Source organism: Eriocheir sinensis, chromosome 24 (assembly GCF_024679095.1).
Source record: "Eriocheir sinensis breed Jianghai 21 chromosome 24, ASM2467909v1, whole genome shotgun sequence".
In the NCBI taxonomy this organism is placed as follows: Eukaryota; Metazoa; Arthropoda; class Malacostraca; order Decapoda; family Varunidae; genus Eriocheir; species Eriocheir sinensis.
In genome coordinates this window covers 2,190,397-2,202,220 of record NC_066532.1, presented here as the reverse complement: position 1 = coordinate 2,202,220, position 11,824 = coordinate 2,190,397, and the positions used below count along the sequence as shown (strand labels likewise).

The 11,824-nt window shown below is 37.9% G+C and overlaps 1 protein-coding gene across 2 annotated transcripts in view; it reads right to left on the bottom strand.

Moving 5' to 3' along the window:
* LOC127002733 (serine/threonine-protein phosphatase 6 regulatory ankyrin repeat subunit A-like) overlaps positions 1-11,347 on the bottom strand; it is a 27,223-nt gene extending 15,876 nt beyond the window's left edge. The window contains exons 1-2 of one of the 2 annotated variants that reach the window (XM_050868828.1): positions 11,279-11,347; positions 8,999-9,067 (exon numbers count right to left, since the gene is read on the bottom strand). The gene's annotated coding sequence lies outside the window, so the exon portion shown is untranslated. Of the gene's footprint in view, positions 1-8,998; positions 9,452-11,278 lie in introns of those variants that run through there. The other variant, XM_050868827.1, reaches the window with a different exon arrangement.
* Positions 11,348-11,824: the final 477 nt, after the last annotated feature.

Genomic DNA, 11,824 nt, shown 5'->3' with positions numbered 1-11,824 from the left:
AGCGAAGTCGTGTTTATAAGCAAGACGCGCGCTGCCCTCCTAACACACTTGCTTCTGTGCTTCCTGTTTCCTCTCTCCGTCACTTCCTCGTATTCAAACCACATAAATCGCTTACACTACATCCATTTATAGCCTTGATACGTGATTTAAGTGTGGAAATAACCAAACGAAGGCTAGAATGCAGGGAAATTCAACCACTGTCACTTTTTACCGACATTGAGTAGCTTTTTATCATTTCCTCTTGCTTGAACTATACAAAACACCTATACCACATTTTTAAGCGTGGAAATAACCCAAACGAAGGATAGAATGCAGGGAAATTCAACCACTGTCACTTTTTACCGACATTGAGTAGCTTTTTATCATTTCCTCTTGCTTGAACTATACAAAACACCTACACCACATATCTTTAAGTGTGGAAATAACCCAAACGAAGGCTAGAATGCAGGGAAATTCAACCACTGTCACTTTTTACCGACATTGAGTAGCTTTTTATCATTTCCTCTTGCTTGAACTATACAAAACACCTACACCACATATTTTTAAGCGTGGAAATAACCCAAACGAAGGCTAGAATGAAGATAAATTAAACCACTCACTTTTTACCGACATTGAGTACCTAGCTTTTTATCATTTCCTCTTGCTTGAACTATACAAAGCACCTATACCACATATCCAAGAACCTTCATATATTATCCAAGCGTAATTAAACCCAATAAATGTTGAAATGAAGAGAAATAACACTGTTCCTGTAATTCTACCTGACACTCGCTATACCTCCCTTAATTTCTCTCCCCACGAGTTACTCTTCTAACCACACAAACCACGTAACCACATAATAAAGAGCTTCTGTGTATGTATGAAGGGTAAAAAAAATAACTCAAGGCAAGGTCGGAATGAAGATAAGAAACTCCTAATAATAATCATGAAACTCTCTCTCTCCTCTCTTCTCTCACCTCTAACTCTAACCACACACAGCACATTACCACATTATCGAGCTTCTGTGTATGTATGAATAAAAAATAACACAAAGCAAGGTCGGAATGAAGATAAGAAACTTCCTAACAATACTTCTCCTGGAACTCTCACTCTCGCGTCTTCTTGCACCTCTTCCTTAAAAGTGGGTGAAAGAGAGGAGGAGGAGGAATATGGAAAAAGAGAATGAAAGAAAAAGAAAAGGAGAAAGGGAGGGCGGGAAGAAAATGAGGAGGAAGGGAGAAAGAAAGAAGAAAGGGAGGAAAGGAGAGATTGCAGAAAGGAAAGGAAGAAGGGAGGAAGGGAGGGAAGAATGGAGAGAAGAAAGAAGGAAGAAAGGGAGAGATGAAGAAAGAAATGGAGGGAGAGAAGGAAGGTGAGAAGGGAGAGAAGGAGGAAGGGATCGGGAAACATCATCAGCTTTTAAGGGAAAGAAAAAAAGGGAGGAGAGTTCAAGTTGACTTCCGGTTCTTGCCAGTGTCAAAATTCCCTCCTTAACCACAGAAAGCAACCACGTGACCTACTTTTTACCGCATAATATTGAACTTTCTTTAATTTTCTGGAAGCTATTAGAAACTGCACTGCATTCAGAGACCAATATTACAACGTATAACCTAATATCAACCTCTCCTGAGACAGATACAGTACATTTCAATATGATGCAGGCTTGCTATATAAGGGTAAAGTTGAGGGCATACGCTATAGCTGCGCGTGGCCTCAGTGCTCATCTCCGTCGCAGGAGCAAACATAACCTAAAACAAGCTAGGCTACCAGGCGAAGAGAAAATAAATGACGGAATATAAAGACACCCGGTAACAGAACCCAGCCCTGCGGTGCGATGAGGTGGTGGCCTTGAAACCAACACACACACACACACACACACACACACATACCAGTCTAGCCCAACCCTATTTACCAAGCCCAAAGGTGGACAGTCGAACCCAAACCTCCCCTTGCTCAAACAGCCTAAACTACCCCAATACAGTTTATCTACAGCCAGCCCAAAGCCAACTTAGCCCAACTCTTCCTTTGCTCTCTCACCCTATAATTAACCTAACCATTGACGTCCCAAAGTATATTTCTCACTAACCCAGACAGTCTAACCATGTAATCCCATATCCTCAACAATTCGGGGCCTTCTCACCCATATATGATCAGGCTTTCGTAGAGGTCGTTGTGTTAGTGGTATTTCCATGGGTAGTTTTATGAGCCGAGTGATAGTTTGACAAGGGTTTTTCTGCGCCATGAACGTAAAGAAACACTCACGAGAACCCTTTGGAAATATATATTGTTGTAAAAGTCGAAAGCGTCTGAGAGAGAGAGAGAGAGAGAGAGAGAGAGAGAGAGAGAGAGAGAGAGAGAGAGAGAGAGAGAGAGAGGTTAAGGGGGTTGTAGGTATTAGAAGGGAAGAGAAAGAGGGAAGGGACAAAATGAAAATGAAGGAAGGAAAAGGGAGATAAAAGGAAGAAGGTATGGAAATGAGAGAGAGAGAGAGAGAGAGAGAGAGAGAGAGAGAGAGAGAGAGAGAGAGAGAGAGAGAGAGAGAGAGAGAGAGAGAGAGAGAGAGGTTAAGGGGGTTGTAGGTATTAGAAGGGAAGAGAAAGAGGGAAGGGACAAAATGAAAATGAAGGAAGGAAAAGGGAGATAAAAGGAAGAAGGTATGGAAATAAGAGAGAGAGAGAGAGAGAGAGAGAGAGAGAGAGAGAGAGAGAGAGAGAGAGAGGGGTTAAGGGGGTTGTAGGTATTAGAAGGGAAGAGAAAGAGGGAAGGAACAAAATGAAAATGAAGGAAGGAAAAGGGAGATAAAAGGAAGAAGGTATGGAAATAAGAGAGAGAGAGAGAGAGAGAGAGAGAGAGAGAGAGAGAGAGAGAGAGAGAGAGAGAGAGAGAGAGGCGTAGTTGCATCATGTTAGAGGGGAAGTGGGAAAAATCTGCTGGACTGGTTGACTGGATCCTTTCTACGAAGTTAAAAGGAAAAAAAGGAAGAAAGAAGAAAAAGTTGCCAAGCCAGTTTTGAGTCGCATAAGTCCAGGAATATTTTACGCTTCCAGTTCCTGCAAGATACGTTTTGAGGTTATTGGAAAGTCCTCTCTCTATGACGTTGTTCTTGATGTTCTTTTTCTTCTTCGTCTTTTACTATATCTCCTCCCCTCCTCTTTCTTCTCCTTTTTCTCTTTTTTATTTAACTTTTTCCTATTTTTTTCTTCTTCGTCTTCTACTATATCTCCTCCCCTCCTCTTTCTTCTCCTTTTTCTCTTTTATTTAACTTTTTCCTATTTTTTTCTTCTTTTTCTTCTTCGTCTTCTACTATTTCTCCTCCCCTCCTCTTTCTTCTCCTTTTTCTCTTTTTTATTTAACTTTTTCCTATTTTTTTCTTCTTTTTCTTTTTCGTCTTTGTCTTCTATCTCCCCAGCTCCTTATTTCTCCTCCTTTTTCTCTTTTCTTTCTTTATTTTTTCCGCTCTATCTTGTTTTTCTTCTTTTTCTTCTTCGTTGTCTTCGTCTTTGTCTTCTTCTATCTCCCCTCCTCTTTTTTCTTCTTTTCTTTATTTTTTTCGCTCTATCTTGTTTTTTTCTTGTTTTCTTCTTTGTTGTCTTCGTCTTTGTCTTCTACCTCCCCTCCTCCTTATTCCTCCTTTTTTCTTCTTTTCTTCATTTTTTCCGCAGTCTTGTTTCTTTCGTTATTTTTCTTTTTGTTCCTCTTTCTTGTTTTTGTTAGGAAGTTACGTCATTGTGAATCTCCAATCTCTCTGTTTATGGTGTGTTTTTTTCTTCTTTCTTTTCTATTTCTTACTCTTTGACCTGTTGTTGTTGTTATTGTTAATCTTCTTCTTCTTCTTCTTTTCTTCCTTCCTTCGTTTCCTGCTTTCGTTTGTTAGTTGCGTCATCAAGAATCATCAATCATCGTATAGCCTATTGTGATTTATTTTCCTTCTTTGCATTTTCTTTTTTTAACTTTGTCTTGTTCCTTTTATTATGTTCCTTCCTTCCTTTTTTTTTTGGAACTTACGTCATCCAGAATCTGCAGTCATTGTTTATTTGTGATTATTTGTCTTACTTTTCTTTTTGTTTCTTCTTTTCTTACATTATTCTTACTTTGTCTTCATTTTCCTCCTTCTTTCCTTCCTTGTTTTTTGTTTGTTTTCAAGTTGCATCGTCAAGAATCTGCAATCCTAGCCTCTTTCCATTGTGTATTTCTCCAACTTTTCTTTGTTTTTCTTCTTTTCTTTATTTTTTTCATTGTCTTGTTTCTTTAATCCCCCTTTTCTTTTTTAACTGCGTCATCAAGAATCTTCAGTCATTGCGGTTTTTTTGTGTGTGAATTTTCTCGTTTTTTATTTTAATTTTTTTATTTTCTTTCATTTTTTTCGCAGTCTTCTTTTTTTTTTGCTTGTTTGTTCTTCCTTCCTTGTTTTTGTTCGAAGTTGCATCATCAAGAATCCGCAATCCTTCTGTTTATTGTAATTATTTATCTTACGTAGTTTTCCTCTTTTTACCTTTTTTCCTCTATTTCTTTTTAGTTTTTTTTTTCTCCTTCGTTCCTTGTTTTTGTTTTTGTGTGAAAGTTGCGTCATCGAATATTGCGTCATTGGTTAGCGTTGTTGTTTTTATTTGTCTGTCCGTCTGTCTGTCTGTCTGTTCTGACGTTCATAAATACATACATACATACATACATACACAGTGACACACATACTTACATACATCGGCTATCTGTCCTTGTCTTTTTTTATATATATTTTACTTATATCTTCATTGTTACTCTACGTTCACTAATCTCCAGTTGTTATTGATTGTGATTTTTTGTCTGTCTGTCTGTCTGTCTGTCATTACTTTTTCTCTCATTCTCTACTTTTTGTTTTTCTTCTCGCTTTTTCTCTTTTTTGTATGTGTGTTTTTGCATCGATCCCTTTCTTTCTTTTTCTCTTCCGTATCCTTGTTTTTATTCTTTTGTTATTTTTGTATCTTATTGTTTTTGTGTTTATCATTTTTTTTTGTCGCTCTTCGTCTTCTCGTTTTGTTGGTTAGTTTTTTTGTGTTTATCTTTTTTTCTGTTCTCTCTCTCTCTCTCTCTCTCTCTCTCTCTCTCTCTCTCTCTCTCTCTCTCTTGTTCATACATTCAACCGCTCCCTGCATTTTTTTTTCTATTTTAACTTTTACTTTCGTCTCTAACACTGCAATCACACACTGGTCTTTTACATATATTTTTTTACCCAACGGCTTTCAGATGTACTTTTCTTCCTCTATACAATATCTATACGTGGCCAATGCTGTAAAAAAAAATGGACGAGCGTTATTTCGTATGTTCCCTTCACCTTCCTTTCCCTTTTCTTCCCTTCTTTTACCTTTCTTTCCCTCCTCTTTCCTTCCCATACGTTTTTTTTTCCCTTCTCCCTTCTTCTCCCTTTCATTCCTTCACCTATTCTTCCCTTTCCTTCTGCAGTCCTTTTCGTGTTTCCTTCACCATCCTTCCCTTCCCCTTCCCTTCCCTTCCCTTCCCTTCTCTTCCCCTTTCTTTCCCTCCCCTTCCCACCCATTACCTATCCTCCCCTTTCCTCTTCGTCCTTTCCCTTCACCTATAAATAATAAAATAACACGATGGTAGTAGTAGTAGTAGTAGTAGTAGTAGTAGTAGTAGTAGTAGTAGTAATAGTAGTAGTAGTAGTAGTAGTAGTAGTGAGCTTTACGTATTTGAGGTGGGCGTGGATCTGTGTGTGTAAGAGAGAGAGAGAGAGAGAGAGAGAGAGAGAGAGAGAGAGAGAAGAGGAAAAGAAGAAGGAAAATAAAAGGAATGAATGGAAGAGGAGAAAGAAAAGGAAGGAGAAAGGAAGGAAAGTAAGGAGGAAGAGAAGGAGAATGTAGGAGTTTTGAGAGAGAGAGAGAGAGAGAGAGAGAGAGAGAGAGAGAGAGAGAGAGAGAGAGAGAGAGAGAGAGAGAGAGAGAGAGAAGAGGAAAAGAAGAAGGAAAATAAAAGGAATGAATGGAAGAGGAGAAAGAAAAGGAAGGAGAAAGGAAGGAAAAAAGGAAGGAAAGTAAGGAGGAAGAGAAGGAGAATGTAGGAGTTTTGAGAGAGAGAGAGAGAGAGAGAGAGAGAGAGAGAGAGAGAGAGAGAGAGAGAGAGAGAGAGAGAGAGAGAGAGAGAGAGAGGTGCGTAGGATATAAGACAAAAGGACTGGATCTCATGTACCAAGGCCAATGCGCCACCACCACCACAACCTTCGCCACGGCCAAGGACACACAATTAAGAGGTGGGATGATGAGATTAGTCTGTGTCGTGTTGGATTCATCTCTTCGCTTACTCATTACCTTCTTATTCATCTTCATTCATTTTTTTTTTCATCCAACTTTCATCTTATTAGTCTATCTTCATGCCTCTTATTTTCTTATTTATCTCATTTTCTTATTCATCATAATCGCATCTTACTTTCATCTTCGTTCACCTTACTTCATCCTACTTTCGACTTATTTTCTTGTTTTCTTATCTTATCTTATCTTTCTTCATCCACCTTTCGTCTTATTACTCTTTCTTCATTTCTGTTATTTTTTTACTTATCTCATTTTCAACTTCATTTTCTTATTCATCATAATCGCATCTTACTTTCATCTTCGTTCACCCTACTTTCGACTTATTTTCTTGTTTTCTTATCTTATCTTTCTTCATCCACCTTTCGTCTTATAACTCTTTCTTCACTTGTTATTTTCTTACTTATCTCATTTTCACCTTCATTTTCTTATTCATCATAATCGCATCTTACTTTCATCTTCCTTCACCTTACTTCATCCTACTTTTCTTTATTCATCTTTCTATTCATCATATTACACCTTACTTTCATCCTCATTCACCTTAAGGCAACCCTGACCCATTGTCCTTAATTTTAGGGTAGCCCCCCTTAAACCTCCACCCCGGCAACCCTATCCCCGTTTTCTTTCAGTACCTCTTCCATTAACCTTTATTTATTTTCTCTTCGTATTTCATTTCCCCTTATCTTCCTTTCTCTCCCTCCTCTATTCTTTCCTCCAACTCCCTTCCCTCACTTTCCCTCTTTTTCTTCTCCTCTCACTTTTTCCATTTTCTTTCTCACTAATTCTTGGTCCACTTTCTCTTTTCTTTTAAACCGTTGTTCTTCTCTCTATTAACATCCCCTGACTTAAAACAAAATCCTAACCCTTAATCATTTATCTCAAGAATAAGTTAATGTATATGTTTTCATTTTAAGGCAACCCCCCCTTAATTACATTGTACTTTCACCTTAGTTCATCTTAATTTTAACTTCATTCATCTAAAAGGAAGAAAAAGAAGAAGGAAAAGAAAAAGAGGAGGAAAGGATGCAGAAGAAAATGATCAGGTCCACTGTGGTCAGGTGTGCCTCCAGGGGTCAGAGGGTATGCAGGTAGAGAAGTTAATTACAGGTTTGTTCTCTGGGCAGGTGGTTGGGGTAAGGAATGTTTGGATACCCAGAAATGAAAGAGGAAGAAGAATGGGAAAAGGGCAAATGAAGAAAGGTACAAGAAATAAAGAAACAGAAAAAGGTTATCTCAGGTTACCCAGAAATGAAAGAGGAAGAAGAATAGTAAAGGCGATGAAGAAAGGAAGAAAGGTTAACAGGAAGATGAAAAAGAATGGGAAAGGAATGAAGAAAGGAAGAAAAGTTGAAGAAGAAAACAGGCAAAAAAATGGTTATGTTAGGAAACCCAGAAATGAAAGAGGAAGATAAATGGAAAAGGCAATGAAGAAAGGGAAGAAAAAGGCTGAAGAAAAGAGACAAAAAAAAAGTTACCGGTATGTTAGGATGTCCAGAACAGAAAGAGAAAGAACAATGGGAGACAAAGAAGAAAGGAAGAAAGGTTGAAGAAAACAGACAAAAAAAAAGTTATGTTAGGATGCCCAGAAAGAGGAAGAAGAATGGAAAAGACAATGCAGAAGGGGAGAGAGGTTGAAGAAAATTAAGAAACAGGAAGAGAAAGAATGGAAAAGGCAATGAAGAAAGGGAGAGAGGTTGAAGAAAATTAAGAAACAGGAAGAGAAAGAATGGAAAAGACAATGAAGAAAGGGAAGAAAGGTTGAAGAAAATTAAGAAAAGAGAAAAAAAAGTTATGTTAGGATACCCGGAAATCAAAGAGAAAGAAGAATGGAAAAGACAATGAAGAAAGGGAGAGAGGTTGAAGAAAATTAAGAAACAGGAAGAGAAAGAATGGAAAAGGCAATGAAGAAAGGGAGAGAGGTTGAAGAAAATTAAGAAACAGGAAGAGAAAGAATGGAAAAGACAATGAAGAAAGGGAGAGAGGTTGAAGAAAATTAAGAAACGGGAAGAGAAAGAATGGAAAAGGCAATGAAGAAAGGGAGAGAGGTTGAAGAAAATTAAGAAACAGGAAGAGAAAGAATGGAAAAGGCAATGAAAAAAGGGAAGGAAAAGGTTGAAGAAAAGAGAAAAAAAAGTTATGTTAGGATACCCGGAAATCAAAGAGAAAGAAGAATGGAAAAGACAATGAAGAAAGGGAGAGAGGTTGAAGAAAATTAAGAAACAGGATACCTACCCAGAACAGGAAGAGAAAGAAAAATGGAAAAGGCAAACAAGAAAGGAAGAAAGGTTGAAGAAAATTAAGAAACAAAATAAGGTTATGTTAGGTTACCCAGAACAGGAAGAGGAGAAGAATGGAAAAGACAATGAAGAAAGGAAGAAAGGTTGAAGAAATTAAAGAAAAAGAAGTAAAAAGGTGAAGAAAATGAAGATTGACATAAATTACAACACAAAACACAATACATTCCTTCATCTTACCTCTCCGCTGTGTCTGGTCTAACATGCTTCAATAATAACCTAACATAACTCAATCTATCAACTAACTTTTCCTGTGTTCCTGCTGCCGTATACATAACACATAACATAACACATTTTAATAATTTACCTTCCTCTGTGTATCTGCTCCAATATACTTTAATAACCTAACGTAATAAACTTTCAATTAACTTTTCCTGTGTTCCTGCTGCCATTCACTCTAACACAAAACATAGCTCACTTCTAACTCACCTCTCCGCTGCGTTACTCCTCAGAATGGTGACACGTGCCTGGGCCTTCACTTTTCATCTAACACGGGTGCTGGAGAAGGATGGACGTGTTCTTGAGGTGAAAAAACACACATGGGCAACTTCAAATCAAATCACTTATATATTTCCACTTTCTGAATGATTCCCACCTATGTTATCTTCTCTTGTGAATAGTTATCTGGCCTTTAAACCTCACTATCCTTCCCTACGTGTTAAGTCTGGGTGCTAAAGTGTATGTGTGTGTCAAGTAAAATCATATGCGACTTCAAATTCTTCCTCTTCCAAATATTCTCTGCTACGTTGACTCCTGATCTCCATAGTTTTCTGCCGTTTAAAGCTAGTTATCCTCACTAGACATCTGTGTGTCAGGTCTGGATGCTAAAGAGTGAGTGTGTGTGTGTGTGTGTGTGTGTGTGTGTGTGTGTGTGTGTGTGTGTGTGTCTTGAGGTATCGTATATATATAGGATGTGACTTCAAACATTTCCTTTCTGATTTCATGCTGTGCTATTTCCTGTTATGAATGGTAATCTTTCCTCTAAATCTTACTAGTCTACCTCTGTGTGTGTTAAGTCTGGATACTAATGAGTGTGTGTAAATGTGTGTGTTGAGTGTCTTGAGGTATATAGGATGTGTCTCCAAATACTTCCTCTTCTTGTGTGACTCCCTGCTGTGTTATTTCCTGTTATGAATGGTTATCTTTCCTCTAAATCTTACTAGTCTACCTCTGTGTGTGTTAAGTCTGGATGCTGAAGAGTGTGCATGTGTGTGTCTCATAATCTCGAGGTAAACAGGATGTGACCAAATATTTCCTCTTATGACTCCCAGCTATGTTATCTTCTCCTCTAAATAGTTATCTGGCTTTTAAACCTTACTATCCTCCCTCTGTGTGTTAATTTTGTGTGTTAAGGAGTATGTGTGCTGTATTATAATTATAGTAAGTTGGGTTGCATCACACACAGAGGATAGGCCACGTCAAATATTTCCTTTTCTGAATGTCCCGACTGTATTATCTCTTCTTTTCAATGGTTCCCTGGCCTTTAAACCTCTCTAGTCTTCATCTGTGTGTTAAAGAGTGTGTTTGTTGTGTTACCGAATTATATCACACACAGAAGCAACTTGAGATTAATTTCAAATATTTCCTCTTCTGAATGAATGGAATTTTCCTACATCTACGTATATGTAAGGAATTTCCCTACATCTAGGTATTTTTCAACCCCCCATAACTCAAAAACTATGTATTTGCGATGCATTTCATGTACCGCCGCATTCCCCGCAGTCTCAATGGCCCCCTAGCCAATTTTGGTTGCGAGGGGTGAATATGGGCAAACACTAGAATAATACCTCTGGCCCTTTAAACTTCACTGCCCTCCCTCTGTGTGTTGAGAATGTGTGTTAAGGAGTGCATGCCATGTTACCGAGTTAAATCACACACACATGAAAACATTTTAAGGACAAGTCACTTCAAATATATCCTTTTCTGAATGATTTCCTTATATATTTCATCTTTATAATGGTTTTCTGGCCCTTTAACCTTCACTATCCTTCCCCTGTGTGTTAAGGAGTGTGTGCCATGTTACAGAGTTAAATCACACACACACGAAAACATTTTCAGGACAGGTCACTTCAAATATATCCTTTTCTGAATGATTTCCTTATATATTTCATCTTTTTAATGGCTTTCTGGCCCTTTAACCTTCACTATCCTTCCCCTGTGTGTTAAGGAGTGTGTGCCAAGTTACCAAGTTAAATCACACACACACGAAGACATTTTTAGGACAAATCACCAAGTATTTCCTCTTCTCAATGACTTCCTTATATATTTCATCCTTTTTAATGGTTTTCTGTCCTTTAAGCCTCACTATCCTTCCCCTGTGTGATAAATATGAGTGTTATAAGGTCTGTGTGTCGTGTTACCGAGGTATATCACACACACACGAAGACATTTTTAGGACAGATAACTTCAAGTATTTCCTCTTCTCAATGACTTCCTTATGTATTTCATCCTTTTTAATGGTTTTCTGTCCTTTAAGCCTCACTATCCTTCCCCTGTGTGATAAATATGAGTGTTATAAGGTCTGTGTGTCGTGTTACCGGGGTATATCACACACACACACACGAGGACATTTTTAGGACAGATAACTTCAAGTATTTCCTCTTCTCAATGACTATTTCATCCTTTTTAATGGTTTTCTGTCCTTTAAGCCTCACTATCCTTCCCCTGTGTGATAAATATGAGTGTTATAAGGTCTGTGTGTCGTGTTACCGGGGTATATCACACACGAAGACACCTTGAGGGCAGATCACACTATTCTCGTCCAAAATATCCCTTTGTAACCACCAGTCTCTCGACCCCGCTTATGCCCCCCCTTATTTCAATCTTCCCTTGTCATATTCACCTCGCCCACAGCTCCAGGTGATGGCTATTGGAGGTTTTAATAAATCAGTTCAAAATTTATGGTGATTAGAGGTATATGAAGGTAAATAATTCCAAAATAGTTGATCTGTTCGGTGTATCGGGGTGTGTTATTGTTTACATATGTCAGCTGATTCGATTATGCATTGCAGTCGAAATTATTTGGATATTTCTGTTTATAAGGAATTTTGGTATCCTTTACGTTTATATAGTTAGTAATAAAAGGAAAATTATTTATACTCGGTTAAGACAGGCTTATTTAGTTTGTATTGCCATCTTTCTGACCTATACATTGAGGTGATAGCCAGTATTTTAAGCAGTTTGAGTTATGATCATTAAGGCAGTGTAAGTTATTAGTCCCAGGGTATATTTGAGGGTATTTTAATTGTTATATGG